General features: G+C 35.0%; 1 protein-coding gene and 1 long non-coding RNA gene across 2 annotated transcripts in view; one reads left to right on the forward strand and one right to left on the reverse strand.

The window, feature by feature from the left end:
- LOC143907445 (venom dipeptidyl peptidase 4) overlaps positions 1 to 22,020 on the reverse strand; it is a 432,526-nt gene that overhangs the window by 389,942 nt on the left and 20,564 nt on the right. The gene's annotated exons all lie outside the window — the stretch shown is intronic.
- LOC143907455 (uncharacterized) lies at positions 18,235 to 21,948 on the forward strand. Its single transcript, XR_013259854.1, has 4 exons — positions 18,235 to 18,642; positions 18,808 to 20,624; positions 20,695 to 20,962; positions 21,101 to 21,948. It is a non-coding gene; the product is annotated as an uncharacterized LOC143907455 (long non-coding RNA).

Consider the following 22,020-nt stretch of genomic DNA (forward strand, 5'->3'; position numbering starts at 1 on the left):
GTTCACCCCCACCCCCTGCTTTCGGGAGAGGTGCGGTAGCCCCTCCCTCGCTTACGTGTGTACTGTTTATATACACATGTACTATACACATGTATTATATATATACATGTATTATATGTAGGTCCGGAAGTATGTTCCGGGACTTTTATTTTTGATATCGGTATATTCCGGGACATTTGGCAGTTTCCAGGACTGTCCTGGGAAAAATTGATGTTCTACGGCAATTTTCGGGACAGTTTTTTGAATCTGATTACATATATATGCGTTATATTCCAGGACTGTACATTTCAAAAAACGTAAACAGTCCCGGAACATACCTCTGGACCTACATATATACACATGTGTATATAAACAGTATACAAATAGGCGGGGAAGGGCCTCCTCACTGATTTTAGGACACGCCTTCGGCGTATAGATTAGTGACGCGCTTTAAAAGTATTTAAGTATTTATAGAAGTTGTGATTGTCGTTAAAGCAAGGCACACACATACATAATGTTTATCATCTCCCTTTAGGATATTTTTGTGGTTATATATTTGTTTTATTCATTACTCACACATTATACACAATGGATACATTAAACTCATAATTTCAAAGAAACTAATCAATACGCTCATCGAAATCATATAGTTTTTTAAATGAAAACTCTGCAAGGTAATGTGTAAAATGATAGTCTTTTATCCCATATCGAGGGATTTTTGCGCAGCCCTCCCGCTCACACATATACTGTTCTCATTTCGCTAACTTTATTTGTTAATAACTTTTTAATAAAAAGCGACCTCTAACTAAAATCACTTGCATGTTACTCGGGAGGGTGTCCTTGACAATATATGTCAAATTCAAGGTCATCGAAAGTGGGTCCCCTTAACGCCATGTTTACCATTGTAAAATATCAAAGTGCAGCATAAAGCTCTGTAATCTTTGTGCATCTTTACGTAAGCACGTAAAATCACGCAAATATATGCCGGCACTATATATGACTACTTAATTTTTGTATAATATACAACGAGCATTAAATAGAAATTCTTCCATCGAGCAATCTAAGATTCAAGTATAGGCATTCTCGGAAAAGTACAGAATGTTTTAGGAGAAGCACAAAATTTCTGTTAGGAATTTCTTGAAGCAAATTTCGCGTATCTTTACCGTCCATTTGTTTCATAAGTATATCCTTATTTTTGTTTAAACATCACAAATAAAATTACCTGCCGTGTTTTCATTTAAATACACCATCTCTCTCTCTCTCTCTCTCTCTCTCTCTCTCTCTCTCTCTCTCTCTCTTGTTCCCCTCTCCCTCCCTCTCCTCCCTCCCTCCCTCTCCCCCTCACCCTCTCTCTTTTTCTCTCTGGCGAGTCGAGTCGCGAGTTTTCGTGCTTCCGCTTCCATTGCGCCGGGATACAATATAAAATGTTCACCTCTATTTAAATTTACAGAAAAACGCCGGTTTCAGAATACTTGATGCTAATTTTTACGTTTTTGTATCTTTTCCAGTAGAATACATTCCTTGAATAAATTACACGGTTTATGAAAATGAGCATTATATAACAGAGAAATCTACATTTGCATTTCGACAATTTCGAATTTCAAGCAATCATAATTAAACAAATGCGAAAAATGCATTGAAAACTGAATTGTAATACTTAGCATATAACGAATGTGTAATCATTCAAACTTCTGATCGCTATAAAAATTTTATTGTTCTTAATAATAGATAATGTACAAATAGACAGTGTAAATATTAAATTCTATATTAATATCTAAATAATTTTAATATAATCTATGTAGCTTTCATTATTATCACATCAATCTCAGATTGATAATATTTCAGAATTGATATGACATAATTGTATAAAATAAACTTTAAAAATCATATGTGACTTAGAGATTTCGCTGGTCGGTTGCGAGAGAAATTCTTTCATTCGTAAGTATACATATCCTCGCTCTTCGCAAAGTTCGCGGGGGTATTCACGTTTTCGTACACCGATTTTATTTCATCACTATGAGAATCCGCGGCGTGAGCTCGCATAACTTACAACTATCTGGCGTGCTCTGGAAGAGCGACGATAAACTGTCTGAGGAGGGAACACACCGCGTTTTCTCCGCCCATTACGTTGTTCCCGAAATGCGGAATCCCCGCCTCGTTTATCAGAAAGTTACGTTTCTGCGAAGTCGACGTCGCATTGTCGCGCGCCTGGTGGAACCGAGGAGCTCGTATGAACGATTTCGCTGCTCGTGACTTCGATTATCGTTTTGTTGCAGCAACCAACGGCGCGCAGCGCGCGAGCGTGGTTGTGCGCCAACCGCAAACGGTGCGCTAGGCTCTACTTACACGGAGCGGCGTGCGAACACCTGTTTCTTCAACCTTGGGCCTGAATACCGTGTGTAAAATGTATTTGCAGATGTAAGTGCAGCGATGTGAGAATCTAATTCGTTTCGATGTAGACTCGATGTAGGAGATTTCGTTAAGCTCAACTTAATTCAATCGACGGGCAGTTTACGAGTAAATCGAATCACGCTCGAGATTAGTGTTACCTCCGCTCCTGAACTCGCAAGTCTACCTGAATCTACTGACGGAGTTAGGGTTTTAAAGCGAAGGGATGTATTCCACATCGAGGTGCATTCCGTTACAGCGGTGGTGGATATCAGCGTGATAAGGATTAGAATAATAACGTTATTCAAGTTGGAACAATAGTGAATATCAAATCGCAATAATTATGCTACTGTAGAGATTATATTCCGAAAATTGCAGAGTTGCATTAATTACTATCATATAGAGAGACAAAAATGGTTTTGTCCCTATGATAGTAATCAAAAAGTAAAAATGGCAAAAAAATTAAGTCAATGGTAAACATTCCTCCGTAGTAACTTGGATTTTTCTTAGTTACGATATACTACGAGGACTAAATAAATAGTTATCTTATCTGGCGGACGGGTTGTTCTTTTTTTCTTAACCGAAATTTACGTTAATCGTTATGCGCTGCGATAAGAACGTGCCCGATAGCGGTGAATATCACTCGAAAATGTGGTCGCGGCAATGGAAGACAGTAAATCTCAAGCGAGAAGAAGGAAGGGACGAGAGAATAAAGAGAAAGAGCAAACCATACGAGAAAATCACGAATATAAAAAAACAAATAGTTTAGAGCAAAAATGGAGAAGAATGGGGGAAGAGAAAAAGAAAAGAGAGCGCGGGCGTGGACGAAAAAACACAAAGCCAGACCAAGAGACAGGAGGAGGAAGAAATGGCAAGGCTGGGTTCGCGAAAGTGGATAAAAAAAAGAAAAACGAAACGAAGAGTGAGCGGAGAACTACGAATGCTTGACTGCATAGAGAGTAGTTACTCGACGCGGCACGATGTCACCCCATTAACGGTCACCAGACGTATATAAGAATTTATTTCTCGAATACCTTCGCCATATAGTTTCTTAACTGCAGGATAACAAAACTAACGAACGTGAAGGCTAGCATAAGCATTTATAATACAAAGAGATCCGTTAAAATGATTAAAAGTATCTCTACTTCGCTTACTATTATACCTTAGTCGAAGATCATGGTAAAGTTTATATATAAATTAATGATTAATAATTGCAGGGTCTCTATCCCGTATGCTCATTTTCTAATAGTTAATCTTTTACAACTATAATATTTATAGTTAATATTAATTTAAAAGTTATAAATATTTAAAAAGTTATAAGAAAGTTATTAATATTTACATTTTTATCAATATGTTGACAGCATTTATGAGCACGTTACTAAACGAAGCTGTCCAAATTATTCATGCACGATCGCATATCTGAATTCGTGCGATATCAACAACCATTCGACAGCGATGATCATAACATGAAATTATCTATGACAAATCAATCTCTTCGGACGTGTCGCTTTGTTGAGAAGCAGACAATAACTTCCTCGCTAATGATCGCCAACAGCGAAAGAAGCGGGAATCTACAATTGTGTGTGTGTGTGTGTGTGTGTGCGGTTATGTGTGTTGTAAGAGGAAGGGGCAGAAGGAAAAAACCCATACAACTGCGGTGCAGATATTGTTGTCAGCGTAATTAACATCTTGGCTATTACGCAAGGAAAACTAACTTTGACATGTGACGGACATTGTGCATACCGAACGTTACGTCGACGTTACAGCGTATATAAAGCGATTTTGTACAGAAGTTGTCCTGAAGTGTTGTAAAATAAAGAGATATTATCTCCGGAACGACAAGTGAGTATCCCAAAAACTTTGACATAACTTCAAAATGTGACGGCGATAACGTTCGCGTTTGCAAATAATAATAATAAATAATTAATCAAACGCTCTCGTTTTAGTGCTTGCAAAATACTCGACAATTAGATTGAGCGTTCTCAATAGAAGAACTGTAAATGTCATTATGTTGCCTTAACTTATCCATTATTAACATTTTACATTAATCACGAAAAGTGCTTCATTATGCTTCGTCCATAAAGTGTTTCATTGATGAAACAGCACGCTTGATTATTGAATATAGTCTGCTTCTTTACCGTAAAATAAAACGGATGATTTGTGTGCGAGAATATTATATATGGCAACGTAGTAACAATAAGTATTAAAAAATAAATAAATATTATAGCCAGCTTAAAGAAACATCATAAAAAAACACAAAAATCGTAGTTCAATGTACAATTCGATTTATAAGCCAATTTTACCAAATTTATACTAATCGAACATTTATATATTTCATATTAAAATTTTTGGGGTGGAGTTTCAAAAACAATCCACCACCAGTTTCGATAAAACTTTGTAAAAAATTAATTATCTACGTTGATTAACCAAAACTCAAACTTAATTGTAAAAAAAATTTATTTTGTAAAAAAAATTTGGAGCGTCTTTCTTTGAATTATGATTACGCAAAATCTCGTCAAAGTGGAATTCGCGCCACATTAGATATATAAATACGATTCAGAGTTCAGTCATTAAATTATTTATATTTAATTCGCACAATATATATATATAATTAATACCCGACATTAATCGTAAGAGATATAGTTACGATAGATAAAATATCTCTTTCTTCCGCTTTTCTCGTGTGTCGGCTTAAATTATTACACCATTCAAATATGTATTCCATAAGCAGCTTTTCCGCTGCTGTATGTCACGAAATTAACTTAGGAATGCAAGCTTTATCCTAGCTTTCGGAATAACCTAATTCGCCGTAAAATCCAACTAGAACGTATAATTATATAACTGGCTTACATTAGAAGTACATGTGTTTTACATGTGGCTTACGTTACTCATACGCATATATGTACATCCACATATGTTACTCATACGCCGCCGCCGATGTACATCAATTAAATTACACTACTAAAGACAATAAGAGCGATTCACATAATTTTCGTCCTAATTCCCCTGGCAGTTCTTCTTTTCCCAAAATTTATCTAGCTACGAAACGTTATATTTTAATCATACCTATGTTACAATCGCCGTAATCGCATTAGCAAAAGTAATATCGTGCGAAACGAGAGAAAGGGAAAGAGAGAGAGAGAGAGAAGAAGCGGAATAGATTCTTTTTCATCCGGAAACCGAGTATATCTTGAAAAAAAACTGAGATTGAATCGATATAGTTTCAATTTTCGATACGGATTCAATTTTCACGTTGCAGATGTGGAAAATCTACTTTGCATTAAAGAAAAAGAAAGAAATATCAGACAGATAAAAACTTGAGATGCCAAAGTTTGTCTAACGTTTTCAGAAAAAAAAAATTATCCATACATATATAATAATTAAAATATTCATGTAACAGATTAATACGTTGCTACAATAATAATCGGTGAAATAAAAAATCCATTTTTCGGAGATAAAGCATAATTTTAATAATCTCTATCTATAGGTAATCCCTTCTCACTCTGCCGCACGATCTCATATTTCATAAACTTAGGAATTGCAATCGTGCGTTTACAGAAGTCGTCGAATTTTTACATCCGCTTTAATACACCTGCAGAAAAACCTGAAAGACCGACGTCAATCGTGTGAAAACGTACAAAATCGACGTTGGTCAACCGCATCAATCCGACCAATAAACACGATGGGGTCAAAAGTCCTTTCACGAGCGCACCGGAAAAGAATGACTGGTATGTCAAAGAGAAATAGTAGAAGAGACAGAGGAAGAAAGAACGAAGTGGCTATTGGCCCTGCCCAGTGAAATGCGCGCGAACATATATACCCTTGTAACAACGCAAACATTCGCCGAGGACGACTACGCGGCAAGTGTATAGTGTGCACGTGCAACTATAACGGGCCAGTTGTGGTGTGCTCGGTACACGAGCACCACAAAGGTTATATCGACAGCTCGATTTCGTGGAGAAGGGGACAGGTGGGATTATCCCACCTGCGCGCGTTTCATCTGGCCGCGGTCCAGCGTAATTCGGTAGCCGGCGCCGCGGCGTTTGATAGTCCCGCTCTCCCTCACTGATTCCAGAGAGGTAATGAAGGAATCACCTGATGATAGCCATGCTTTTTCGCAGTTATGTATACATATACCGTGATTTTTATTGGACGCGAGTAATCCCGTGCGATCGATTTCGCATTTAAATGCGATTGTCCGTATATTCGTGAAAAAATAAAAGGAAATGTCGTCATTTGGTGATGTTCAATATAAACTTATGTAGCTTAGAATTCAACAGATATGATTAAATTGCATGAATCTAAGTCTAGCACCGAATGTAATTTCATCGCATCTCATTAGAATGTATTATACGCTTGTGACATTATACGTTACTTTTGACGCATGACGAAAATTATTCTCCGATAACCATTATTTTATTAATAGTTAAGAAGAATTAATTTTGATTAAAAATTTATAAATACATGTCACGTTCTAACAATAACCGATTTATAATTCTTTTTATTCATTTGTGCGATTCTTATTTCTGAACTGTGTTTTACTTTACCAAAAATGTTTTAATATTATGAAGCAAGGCTTCTCGACCAATTTTCAACTAGACAATTTTCAAAGTTGCAATAATTGCTTACTATATGAAAGTAAGTTAACAATTGTAATTATGTATACCAGTTTGCCGACCGCCATAATTGCAGCGGACAGAACTTCCCAGAGCGTAATGATCACCTTTTTTATTCGCTTCTGCCGTTTTATTACCGTTCGTGAAAGAGTGTCGCCGCAGCAAGTGTCCGGAAGAGCAATTCTTGGCTTCGAAATGATTTATACGCGCTGGCGACAGAGGAAAGAATTACGGGGCATTTCTTATGTAATCTTCAGCGAGAACACACACCGCGACACGAACTAAACGCACGTACATAAAGACAATGGAGAGCAACGCCGTAAAAAGAGTTTGACGATTGAAAACCAACAGGAACGAGGACGTATACTCGATCTAGAAAACTCGTGAAAAATCGTCCTTTTAATTTTAAAACGTCCCATGATGTTCTCAAGTTTGATTAATTGTCCGCGTTAATCTGTTGGTTTTGTGTTCTGCGCGTGCAGAACTCACTCCTCGTACACCTCGAAACAAATGAGCGCAATCACGGTCGTTCTTTCATAAGTAACGACGGCATTATCCGCGAGGGCAATTAAATCCCCAGGTATTCGTTCTTGAGACGCTAAGTACACATTAATTAGATATTAAGACGCAATTAGTCGGCAAATTGCGAAATCTCGCTGCGGGAAACGGTCGAATATTATAGTATTGGCTATATTTGGAAGTGAATTTTTATTTTATTATCATTCACCTTTCGGTCGATCGGCAATCAAAGCGGATGGAAATGTTGTTATACGCTGAATGCGATGTTGATTGGTATTATTAAACTTTTTGTTTGACGAACGATATGACACGCCGCAAATAACATTATTGGAATTTCCATTATGACAATAAAACGGCGTAACATATAATTTATGTTTTGACCGCAATATTATTATTGAATATTATTATATAGAATTAATATGTAATTACGTGATAAATGTTTATTGATTTGAAAATATTTATTATAAGAACATTGTTCTCGGGATCAGAATAATGCATATATAATGTGGATACGCCTAATGAGCAAATTAAACATAAATAACGCAAACGCATCTATAAATATATTTCGTTCAAAATTAAATGTTATAAAAATACAATATGTAATTAAACATTTTCTTCGAAAAAGACTTGTCGAGTTTTCAAAACAAAATTTGCTCGAAATAAAACTTCAAGGGAGGAATACTTTCCGCGAATTCGTCATGAGTGATTTGAGAAAGTAATCATTCTTTAATGGTGATTTACCTCGGCGAATACTAATTGAGTACGTGACTTAGATTAATAAGCGAATTAATTACGGCCCCTGCTTCGATCGGCTGCGTCTACTATCGTCCCAATAATTTTCGCGTTACCTCACGCAATCTAATACCCTCGTGGGTAATCGACAACGCCATCAATTTACCAGGCGAAAGCCTCACACAGTCCTTGTCTCACGACGACCATCGTAGCCACGCGTCTCTCATTAGCTCGCATTAATTATTTCATCGCACGATATACGTATTATCGTGGAAAATCTCGCTGCAATCTCGATCAGACACGCGAAATCTGGCGAACTTGGTAATCACACACACTCGGATGAAATGAACACGTATTAGCACGTATTCCATAATTTCGTATAAATACTTAATTTACTAACGGCATTATGCACTTATGCGCGATTGCGTTACAGCAGGGAGACTCCGATCCTAATTTAACTTTAACTTCAACTTCGAGTTGGGACCAAAAGTTAATGAACTGTGTTGCGAAGCATAATTTGCGTTGATTCCATAACCGTATTAGCTAAGGAAACTATATTTTTTATAGACGGTTGACCTAACATGGATTAATACAGGTAATTGTAATTCCTGAAAAAAAGTTAACTAAATGCGTTCAACTAATTACCATTTTTTAATTAAAATATTTATTTAAGTCAAATTACGTCATGTTAGATTTAAAATATGTCGCATTTAATTTAAATACTTAAATATTTCAATTAAAAAAATTATAATAGCGGTCTCGTTAATAATAATTTAATATAATTGTAAAACTAACAAAATATAAGCGTATAGTTTTTTCCTAATTAATTTAGTGTGTGTATTGTGTATGTGTTAAAAAGATCTGTTTGATATAGATTTATTTTATTTTTATAAACAATAAATTAGGAAATGTTACAGATGTAATTCTTCATGTAATTCCATTCTCAAGAAATATGTAGCCCTTCATAAATAAATGTAATATATTTTTCTTTAAATATTAAATTGACGTTTATTTTCAGCAAGAGCTAAAAACAATATCCTTATTATGTGAAATTCGTCGTTCAAAATCTAAGCCTCCTTCATCACGACGCGTACTTAACATTTCAAGCTTTTGCTCACGTTTCTAATTAACGCCGACACGAACAAATCGATGAAATCACATTGGATAACCGCAAGGTTGAATTTATTCAGCGCAAAACAGTAAGCACTGATTGCGACATGCGCGAATGTACGTGCGTATTTGCGCGATACGACAATGTTCGGCATCCGCAATCGCCGATAACAAACTGTTAACTGTTTAACAAAATATCTTATTTTAAAAAAGATTATAGATATATTTTCACATAGTTATTAAAGTATTTTCCGCAAAATAATCTCAAAATTTTCTCAAAATGTTATTCACATACGGTCAAATATGGTTAAATATATTGGCTTCGACTTTATTTCGCAACCAGAGAGAAACCTGAAAATGGACGTGCATGTTTTAGATGGGACCTGGTGCTCCTCTATGTGCACAAAATATGCATATTGAACTACGTAACCACTTATTTGTGTGGCGTGTAATACGCTACGTCACGATTCTGTTCTATATTATATACACGATTGTTTAGTTTTATTCCTTGCTACATCCATAAGTGTAATAGTGTAACAATGCATTATAAATATAATAACTAAATATTGAAATAATTTAAGCCTAAAGGAAGATATAAGAAAGGGTAAGAATGTGTGTGTGTATGTGTGTGTGTTTGTGTTTGTGTTTGTGTTTGTGTTTGTGTTTGTGTTTGTGTTTGTGTTTGTGTTTGTGTTTGTGTTTGTGTTTGTGTTTGTGTTTGTGTTTGTGTTTGTGTTTGTGTTTGTGTTTGTGTTTGTGTTTGTGTTTGTGTTTGTGTTTGTGTTTGTGTTTGTGTTTGTGTTTGTGTTTGTGTTTGTGTTTGTGTTTGTGTTTGTGTTTGTGTTTGTGTTTGTGTTTGTGTTTGTGTTTGTGTTTGTGTTTGTGTTTGTGTGTGTGTGTGTGTGTGTGTGTGTGTGTGTGTGTGTGTGTGTGTGTGTGTGTGTGTGTGTGTAAAAAGGCGTCAAGTATATTTTTCATTCTATTAGTGCTTCTATGTAAACGTAATGTAAAGTGGACTTTATATTTCAACTTTTGAATTTTTTTCACAACGCTCTCTAAAGTTGTCCATTTGGGGAAAAAAAATAGTGCAAAATTTGAGCTCTATCGGATATAAATATAGGAAGGCGTGGCGCATCTAACTTGAAGTTTTTAAATTTTTATATTTTGACATAACATGTAGAAGTAACGAATATCTAAATTATTAATTAAAATGATTTATATTTTTAAAAATATACTTTTTTAGTTATTTAAAATTAATATTTTCTAAACTAGAACTGTGTTTAAAAAAATATTTGACGCGTTGCACTGACAATAAGTTGGAATAAGTATAATACAAAAATTCACGTACAAATAATAATATCGACACAAACGATCCTGTTACGACTTTAAGACCCTTTGTCATTTAAGTAATTTATGTAACTCAAATATGTTTACGCGAAAATTTATAATAGCTTTGATTATCCGACATTCTAATAAACAGAATATGTTGCCAAACAAAAAAAAGTGATAGAAAGTTAAAAGCAATACTGCGGCCTTTAATTGTGCAGCCAGTTTAGGCATAAAGATCTATTACCGCAAGTCATTTGGAAAGGCTCTAACGTGGAAAGACTCTCTTAAAACGAATATTTCAAGAAATAATTATAATCCACACTCTTTTGCGCGAAACCAGGTATTTCAATTATTTAATTAGTTACGTAAGCATAATATAAATAACTTTGAATTCATTTATATTTAGTCTCTTTTTAAAGAAGATATAATAAAATAAGAAACATATACGGAATTTATAAAGATGTTTGAAAGACGGAACTACTGCACATATCCTTAGTTCTCTAGTAATTTAAAGTTTCCAAAATTAGACCATTCTCTAACAGTTCTAATTGACTGACAATATTTTGCGTATCTTCATAAATGCATGAAATATATTGTATTTAGTATAAAAGTCTTGAATTGTTTGGATTTTATAAATAATATTACACGCAATTGCAATAGTAATTTTAATTACAATGTATCATTTTCTGTCATGTATTTATACTATATACATTTATATATCATTATTTATTACATACTTATATTTTTTTATTTCAATTTTTCTAATTATAAGAATTGGCACGTGCAATCCATACCCATTTAAAATTGTATGTAGATTTTAATCGAAATGTTTTTAAAGAAACAGCAATTTTGATCGACTTTCTTATATGTTGTCTGGTCGTTGAGTAAGTCAGTCATTTGTTCTATGTAAGTCGTTTTGTCTATGACAACAGTAACTTGGCCTTTATCAGCTTTTGTGACCAACAGAGGTCGTCGTTATTTTTCAAAAATTTTTTACATTTGTAAAATAAGTCCGAGATAAATCTGTCAATGTGATTTACATGTTGTTTATTAGTAAAAAAAACCCTTGTAATATATTAGAAATCGATAAGCGTATTTCATTAGCACTATCTTGGTTAATTTCGTGACTATTAAGTTCGAAACTTTTTATTACAAGCAAGACAGAGTCAACGCGGTCATTTCTATCACAAAAATTAATCGGAAAGCCAAATCTGTCACCTAAGCTAAGAAATTTCAAAACGTGGTCGGGAATCTGTTTGCTACTCACGTTGACGATCCATTTATTCATGTTCTTTTCAGAAAAAACATTACCGAGTCGGTGTTAGTATTGTTCGTAGACTCATTGCTGCCACATTGTGTATAATGAAGTGTTTTGCAAGCGTTAATTTATTGTACGCACTTGAGAAGGACCGGAATCTTGGTTGAAACGCGTTGTGCTTGTTAAATAAATATTAGCCAGTTTGGTCGCAACAAAGGATTTTTGTAATTTCACTACTCACTGGCGAAGTAAAAGTATTAATTTGATATATTTATATATATATAAAGAAATATGTAGGCATTCTAAGAATTTGCATTAATGTGTATATATGGAAAGTCATAAGCAAAATTATGTGCAAATAGTTTGCAAAAGTCACTTATTTAGGAACACTTCAATCAAATGTATTACAATCGATTTCACGCAAATACATGCTGCAAAGATCAAACACAATTCTTTCTAAACATTCATACATCTTATCGATTACAGCAGTAACTATCTCTCTTCATTCTTCAATCTGTAATAACTGATAAGTGGAAAAGTTCTATCCTACAAAAAATAAAAATTATATAAACATAGTGTTCCAAAAAAAGAATAAAATATTTTGAAAAGATTTAGCATGTCCAGAAACAAGTCAAAAAGTCATAATAAACATGGATTCAAAAATGACCCGTTTTTGAGATATTTTTATTTTTTTGTTTTTAATATTGTTATTTTTAAACAGACGACGACGCGCTTAATTCTAGAGTATTACCGTTAGCAGGAACATGTTTACCATTTCTACGTTGGTGTAAAAAGCCATAATTATTCAAAACCGTAATGCAACCAAACTTATTAACTAAAACCGCATTCGCCAACCCGGATTTATTCGCAAACAATTCATTTAAGGAACCATGTTTATTAAGACTTTTTGATTTGTTTTTGGGCATACTAAATCTCCTTAATATATTTTACCCTTTTTTCAAACACCCTGTATTGCATAATTTGTTTTAAAAAAATAGTACTTTTTCTTGTACTCGTACGTTGCTATGTATGTCACATTCGTTTAATAATTTTATAAATTTGAGAGATTATTAGCGCATGTGACCGTAGATATTACTGCGGAATAACAATTTCTAATTTTTTACTTATATTTCTATTGTTTCGGTCTTCTCTTCTAATGAATAATTCGCACTAAGTGCCTGCTTGAACAAACTGCTATGGTTTTGACACATGCTACAAATCGTCAATCATAAATATTAAGTTATCAAGCGGACTGACATTCACGAAATTAGTGACAAGAAATTACCGAGGGAAAATAACATGTTGGTAAGCAGAGCGTCGGTGGCACTAAACGCTAATACGACAGTCGCTGCGTGAATGATAGCGCGAATAGCGCGACGATCTTACTCACTAACACGTAACGATGCATTACTACAGAGGTATCAAAGCCAACGCGCCGTTGTTACTTGGAAAGGAAATATGTGTAACATTTACAAAAGTATCAATAAAAAATATTCCACTTCTTTATAATTTTATATAGTCTCCATATCTGTATTTTGGACATTAGGTACATATGTATAAAGGATTAAAAATTATGCATGCTCGATCTTTTATTGATTCTATTTATTTCTTTCACGCTATTAAATAATGTCAATTTTAAAATTATTTTTACAATCCATTATGACGCAATAACACATTATGGATGTAGCACGGAATAAAACTAAACAACTGTGTAAGTAATACGAAATCGAATCTAAGACCGTGGACAAATTGTTGTATCAAAAGTGCATTGCACTCAGCCGAGTGACACAACTCGAATATTCATGCAGCGTGTTATTCCTCGTTTTATTGTACAAGAAAACATGATCAGTTTGTGTAAACCATTAGCCACTGGCATTAGTCTACTCAATTAATTAATTAACTATCAGTAATTATATATCTGTTTCGCGATATTTCACGCAGCTTTTATTTATTAAATGTTAGATGGAAATTATATACATATTATTTCATTATGAATATTTCGTGCGATCGTTAATCATTCGCAGGTATTCAATTAGAATAAATCTTACTATAAGCGCTTTAATTTTTTCGGCCGTCTGACTGTAACTCGATTGCTATATAATCAATTAAAAATTCCAAGTTCTCGATAACATACCTACCATTGTCAAACCGAGTTCACGGAACGCAGTGCATATCGTATAATTTTTAATTCAAAAGTAAAGAATATGTTAGATTATTTATTTTACAAAGTGTTAGAAGTTTATTGACCGCAAGTGATCAAAATTGTCATTGGGTCTGCTTATCCGTCGAGCAATTTGCTATATTAAAAATACATTGCAATTATTAGGGTATCGTGACTCGAGCCGGCAGGTAGCATGTTATCATGCCGTTTTGTTGTTCAGTGCAACACGATCAGTTTCAATGTAATAAGTTAAATAATATTTAAACAAAAGGCTTGCAAACTAGCTGGATGTTTGTGCTACCATAGCAATGGTAGCAATTGCTACCATGCAATATAATTTGGACAATACTTAGAATAATTCTGATTTGTATTACGTTCAATTTCAACACTTAATTAAATAATTCATATAAGGACATTCGGCATCAGTCCTACCTAACGTTTGACTGCAATAATGAGTTGGACAATAGAGACGGATCCTTCCTCGATCGACCCATGGACACTCGAACAAAAACTGGACACGATGTGTTTCCTGCTTCGGAGAGCTGTGATCGAGATTGATACGACGTATATATGTATGCGATTGACGATAGCATGTATGTAAGCGATTATTGGCGTTTCAATTATGTTAATATAAGAGGGTATTGTAATTTTTAATCTTTAATTTAATTTTAACTTGTAACTACTATTCCGGTATTTATATTCAACGACCAATGTCATTATTTTGTCACACTGAAGAAGGCTGAAACGTTTGTTGATTATTTTTATTGTTCAAATTATAGGTAATTGTTTAGATGGGGGGGGGGGGCCACCTTGGATGACCTTGATATTTTAGTATGTTGTCAAGGTCACCCTCCTGAGTGACCTTCAGAAAATTTTAGCCCGCGCTTGTTATTCGTTAAAAAGTTATTAACAAAAAATGTTTCGAAAATATAGCAGCTATTTTGAGTATTGGAAGGCATAATAACTAATATATACATCGAAATAGTTCACGCATACACTTTCCACGCGAAACGAGGTGCCATATGGATTCGTGGCGCGCTTTACAAGCTGGTTTACATATATATATATATATATATATATATATGTGTGTGTGTAAACGCTAAATATAATGATGTCTATTTACTGGTGTGATTTTCTAACCTTTTCCCAGTGAATGAACATGTGGGCTCTATTTTGGTAATTAGGTAGTATCTAGATAGTAATGATAGTAATCAAGATAAATTGACTTGACATTTTTAATTTTCGACATTTTTAATTAAAAAAAAACGTCTCTATAGCTATTATACATATGATTCAATAACTACAGAAGATACTGCTGTAAATATGTTGATCAAATTATTCCAAAAAATGAAAAAAGAGTAACTAGTAAGTCTACGTCAAAGAAAAAGAAATTTATTAATTCTGAGACTGAAAAGAAGTAAAGTTACTTTAATCCCCGATTCGAGATAAAATTATTGTCAAGAGTTAAGAAGCCAAAAAAGCTTTATGTTAGGTTAAGTTAGATTAGCTTTATAATACATAGGTTTATATGCTTTATAGTATTATTCCAGTGCAAAAATAACATTCTGTGATTGTTAAAATATAATATTTAATTTTAATTATTAAGATCTATATACATTAGTAGGTATGTATCTACATGAAATACATATGTTCATTCACTAGTAAGCAGCCGTTCATTTACTGGCAATTTTGTTCATTCACTGGTATATCGGTCCTTTTGTCACTTTTCCATTTATTTTCTAAATGTTTTATTCTGAAAGCACCTTTAATATTTTTTTTTAATAATCAATATGATATATTGAATCAACTACATCGATGCTGAAAGTGATACGGATAATAATTTTATTTCACGTCTCTAATGAATAGGAGACACCACTTATTTGTTCATTCACTGGCTGGTTTACCCTAGTTGACGCGCTTTACACACTCAGTAATGTTGAAGGCGAGCCACTGAATCACGCGGGTGAGCTTTACGCACTCGATAATCAATTCGGAAATCTGTTTAATTTACAATTTTAAGGCGTTGGCTGGTGTAGGATAAGCTAAGGGTGGTTTTTGAGCATTAAGGGTAAAGAAACAAAATCGAATTTGTTAAAAATAGCGAGCAACAAAATCAGGGATGCATAATCAATTCGGAAATCTGTTTAATTTACAATTTTAAGGCGTTGTGCTGGTGTAGGATAAGCTATAAGGGTGGTTTTTAAGCATTAAAGGTGGAGCAACAAAATTGAATTTGTTAAAAATAGCGAGCAACAAAATCGAATTTGTTAAAAATAACGAGCAACAAAATCAGGGATGCATAATCAATTTGGAAATCTGTTTAATTTACAATTTAAATAGATTGTGCTTGTATAGGATATAAGCTAAGGGTGGTTTTTAAGCATTAAGGGTGGAGCAACAAAATCGGAATTAATGCAAATGGTTGGCAATAAAATCAGTAAAACGTAATTAACTAATCTTGAACATAATTAATTAAATATCTGACTAATTTACAATTTTAGAGTATTTTTTTAAGGAGAAATAGTTTTGGGGGTAGTTTCCAAGGTTCAAAAATGAAATTACGAAATCGGGAATAGAGCAACAAATTAGCAAAAAAAAAGCACTAAAAGAATATGTCCTTTTTTTTATTTAACACAATTTTTTAAATGGCTGTGTTAACTTTAAACATAAGTTAGCACAGCTACTATTTTCTCCGAAACAGTAGGAGAAACAAAATTGGGAATTGAGCAACAAATTAGCAACAAAAAAGCACTAAATTTCTGTATAAATTTTAATCGATTGTGCTGAATTGGCTGTGTCAGCTTAATAGACGTAAGAAATGTAATACTTTTGTAAAAAAAAAAATTAATTTTTTTTAAACATAAATGCTTATATTTTCTAATAAACTGTTTTAATTAAACTGTTTTAATTAAACTAAAATAAAATATCTATTTAATTTTTATTGACGTATATTACATATTACAGATTTTGGCACCAAAACATTTTACGGTTGTTATGTCTGCACTTTTGCATCAAGCAGTAGACCGCGTGGGACCGGAGCTAGAGGTACAAACATGAATTCCGTCAAATAGAGATCCGGTCCCATCTTATGCGGTGATTATTGCTGTGGGCTCACTACAGATAAGATATCTTAATGAAAAATCAAATATGTTTATCGAGAAAAAATTTATTGACGAACCTCCCGATACATTTCTTATTAATACAGGTATTAATACGATTGAAAGAATGTTGGAGATTGCCAAGAGTTTGTGTGGACCTAATCCTTGGGGTAAAATAACAACTAAATACCTTGATACTAATTTATTTAAAAAACATATAATGAATTTTACCTTTGCGCCTTATCAAAATCCTACCATTTTATTTAATGTTATTTTTTTGTTAATACATGCAAAATTATATCTGTAGATAGGTACGACATATACGTGCTTCCACTAAGTGTCGCTCATTTGAAAATAGAATGTCCACGCGTGATATTTATTTCACCAACTCTACTTAGCGGAGATCTTACTTCTATCAGTTCACTCGCTCGCAACATCTCACAGAGCTGATGGGCAGAAAATTATGTTACATGTTCCAATTATGAGCATTCGTGGTTGAATAAAAGTTTCAACATTTTTATTAGCAGGAAAATTAAAAGTAAATTATTGATGCAGATTAAAGACATCAAGTCTTTTCTTGAGAGGGAAAAACGAAATGGGATAAACTTCCGAAAACGGCCCCCCTCCGATTTTGATGAAACTTTGTGAAAAGCTTTGTTTTGGGTCAAAATAAAAGCCCTTAAAAAAAATTTTGGCGACTCCTATGATAAAGCCATTTTTTTAGATAAAATGATAAAAAATATAGGAAAATTTCCATAATTCTACAGGATGTTATAAATTGAATATATACTGTTTGTATTTAAATAATCAAGATCAGAAGCTAGTATGTGTATATATAAACAAGCTTGTAAAGCGCGCCACGAACCCATGTGACATCTCGTTTCGCGTGAAAAGTGTATGCGTGGGGGCAGTAGGTTCCGCCCCCCTGCGGGGAGCTCCACATCTTTTAAACTAGACACATAGTGTGCCTTACAAAGTACATGCGTGAACTATTTCGGGACTACCGCACCTCCCCCGAAAGCACGGGGGGGGGGGTGTGCGTGAACCTCGGTTCGCGTGGAAAGTGTATGCGTGAACTATTTCGGGACTACCGCACCTCCCCCGAAAGCACGGGGGGGTGTGCGTGAACCTCGGTTCGCGTGGAAAGTGTATGCGTGAACTATTTCGGGACTACCGCACCTCCCCCGAAAGCACGGGGGGGGTGTGCGTGAACCTCGGTTCGCGTGGAAAGTGTATGCGTGAACTATTTCGGGACTACCGCACCTCCCTCGAAAGCACGGGGGGGGTGTGTGAACCTCGGTTCGCGTGGAAAGTGTATGCGTGAACTATTTCGGAACTACCGCACCTCCCCCGAAAGCACGGGGGGGGGTGTGCGTGAACCTCGGTTCGCGTGGAAAGTGTATGCGTGAACTATTTCGGGACTACCGCACCTCCCCCGAAAGCACGGGGGGGGTGTGCGTGAACCTCGGTTCGCGTGGAAAGTGTATGCGTGAACTATTTCGGGACTACCGCACCTCCCCCGAAAGCACGGGGGGGTGTGCGTGAACCTCGGTTCGCGTGGAAAGTGTATGCGTGAACTATTTCGGTACTACCGCACCTCCCCCGAAAGCACGGGAGGGTGTGCGTGAACCTCGGTTCGCGTGGAAAGTGTAATATATTACAAAGCATATTATTTATGTATTCTGCTGTAAGTATATAATAAAAACATTAAATCATTAAATACAAACAGTATATATTCAATTTATAACATCCTGTAGAATTACGAAGATTTTCCTATATTTTTTATCATTTTATCTAAAAAAATGGCTTTATCATAGGAGTCGCCAAAATTCCTTTTAAGGGCTTTCATTTTAACCCAAAACGAAGCTTTTCACAAAGTTTCATCGAAATCGGAGGGGGGCCGTTTTCGGAAGTCTACCCACGAAATGACTTGAACAATATGGTATGGTATTAACATTGATTAAATCATAGAAATGAAATAATAAATAATGTTACCAAATAACAATATTTTACATTGTATACACAACACACACACACACACACACACACACACACACACACACACACACACACACACACACACACACACACACTATTCTTACATTCTTACTGTATTATCTTCTGAAATTGTATTATAGATCCAAGGAATGGAGCATCCTCACATGCTAAAGTGCTTATTACCCACGTGACGTGTTTATTGCCCCATAAAGCTACTAAATATGTACCTTACGGAACGGGATGTATGCTTTTAGATCATCTAGAGGAAATATTAGGGGGATCCTCAGTATTCGAACATTTTCTAAAGTCTTATTTTTACGAATTTGCATTCAAAAGTATAAACACTCAAGATTGGATAAACTACTTGTGTTCAGGATTGACTAACAAATTTATATTTTATTGTCAGATGTTCATAATTCTAGTTTTATTTTATAAGTAGCGTGTAACGACTTCGAGTCAAATTTATGTTTCCTTTAGTCAAGCGTTTCGCCTAAATACATATTTATTGTTTGGCAAAGCGTCTCGTGTATGTATATTGCCGTGCTGGCCGCGTGGTCCCGTTCATCTTGACACATTCGCGGAGCGTGACACGTGCGATCGCGGAATCAACAACCAATAAGGGCATTGCGCCGTTTTCTCTCGTGTTGGAAGTCGGAGCCAGCGGGCTCAGTCTCTTCTGTACGTCTCAAGAGATCACTCTCTGCGCCGAAATCGCATACGACCGATCGAATTCAGTCCCAGCAATACTGAGTGAAATCGAAGCAAGTGTCGCGGGAACTTTGTAAGCGCCACGAACTATAATAACTAAAATACACGGTGCCACTGGAGTAACCAAAGTTCTAAAACGGTGCATTATTTTGCCCTACGTGTGTGCTTCAGCCAGATCTGAATCTGGACTTCCTCGCTCCTCGCTCCTTGCTTCAGTACGCTTTGCACTTTCTCGCTTCCGCCTGTTATCCCTCACGTTCTCTCTGAACGATCCCAGCAACCTCAGTTCGGCGTGAAAATCTGCTCCGCGCCCGAACAACTTGTATCAATATTTTTCCGACAAAAAGTAGGCAACATCATTTTTATACAAACTACAGTTTCACTAATATTCAGATTTTTAGCATCTAAAAATAATGACTTCCGCTTTGCTTTTAGATATTAGGTAATATTACACAGAACGCGTGGTTCCATGATATATCTTTGCCACCTACCGTGCCGGAAATGACTGCTTGGGAAACAAAGTATTTCAAATTAACAGAAGATTGGGTCAAATGGAATTGTAAAAGCCATACTAAATCTGATTCCTTAAGAGATAAAAAGTTCAATTTTAACGTTGAGAGAATAATATTCTTAAACTACCTACATGACTTTCATGAGAATTTGACCGAACAGAAACTGGCACTAATTTTGTATCGTTACCGTTTCGAAAACCATAATGCTGAAATACGGTAAATATGTGTATCTACATTCGAATAATAGATTCACAACTGTTTAACGTAAAACGTATCTGTCTCTTAGGTTTCTTTGGCTGCTATTGTGCATTAAAGTTCGATGGAAACATAAAGTTAATTCAGCTTTGAAGTTTGCTATGCAGTATTGTTCACCAAATTATGCATGTCTTATATTTCAACATTTATACGAATGGGAAAAAATGCGTAAACGAGCGATCAATACGTATATTCGCTGTAAGAAAAAGATGTTGGATAAAACCCCAAATAAATTAGACAGTATTCTACATCTACCTATATAATCATTTTGTTAACAATTTAGCTGATTTTCTCACAGGGTAAGGCATTAGTAACTAATAATATAAAATAATTTATTTGTTGTAAAAAAAACTTCAAAATGTTAAATTGGTTATGGACAAATATGGCGGAAACAAATTTCTATACGTAAATTGCAGTATAATGTATGTAAATTGCAGTGCCAACGATTGAAGGCAGCTCGGTTTGCAATGATGTATCACGACAATTCCCGTTGGATCGTTGAAAGATGTATAAATTTATAAAAATAAAACATATATCTTTTATACACGGAATATCGTAGAAATTTAATCTTTTCTATGTAACATAAATATTTTTGTATAATTCCTAAATTGTATTTTACTTACAACAGACGTATTACTTCAAACAAAATATAAAATCTTGACGCAAAAGAATTAAATCTTGAATATACGCAAAAGTGAATTCACGATGCCACCTCCTTAATCGCGTTAGCATAACTTGCACTTTGTTTATTTAATATAAAATAATTAGCACACACATAAGATAAAAATAATTATTACCTCATATTCTAAACAAGGATTGGCATAAATATGCTATTTTAGGCAATGCTTTTATAATTATTATTAAGTAATAAAGAATTGAAAATTATCCGCTTGTTTATTATTAATGTCGTCAAAGTTAATAATAGGCCAAAAAGTATTACTATTTTTTTTTAATTATTATATGTGTGTGTGTGTGTGTGTGTGTGTGTGTGTGTGTGTGTGTGTGTGTGTGCGTGTGTGCGTGCGTGCGTGCGTGCGTGCGTGCGTGCGTGCGTGCGTGCGTGCGTGCGTGCGTGCGTGCGTGCGTGCGTGCGTGCGTGCGTGCGTGCGTGCGTGTGTGCGTGTGTGCGTGTGTGTGTGTGTGTGTGTGTGTGTGTGTGTGTGTGTGTGTGTGTGTGTGTGTGTGTGTGTGTGTGTGTGTGTGTGTGTGTGTGTGTGTGTGTGTGTGTGTGTGTGTGTGTGTGTGTGTGTGTGTGTGTGTGTGTGTGTGTGTGTGTGTGTGTGTGTGTGACCACCCCAGTATAGTCTCGGTGTATATTCCTCAATATTTTTGTTCCTCAAGCACATTTCGGGTTCTG

The sequence above is a fragment of the Temnothorax americanus genome, unplaced genomic scaffold, assembly GCF_048541705.1.
Source record: "Temnothorax americanus isolate GAGA-0224 unplaced genomic scaffold, ASM4854170v1 Scaffold80, whole genome shotgun sequence".
In the NCBI taxonomy this organism is placed as follows: domain Eukaryota; kingdom Metazoa; phylum Arthropoda; class Insecta; order Hymenoptera; family Formicidae; genus Temnothorax; species Temnothorax americanus.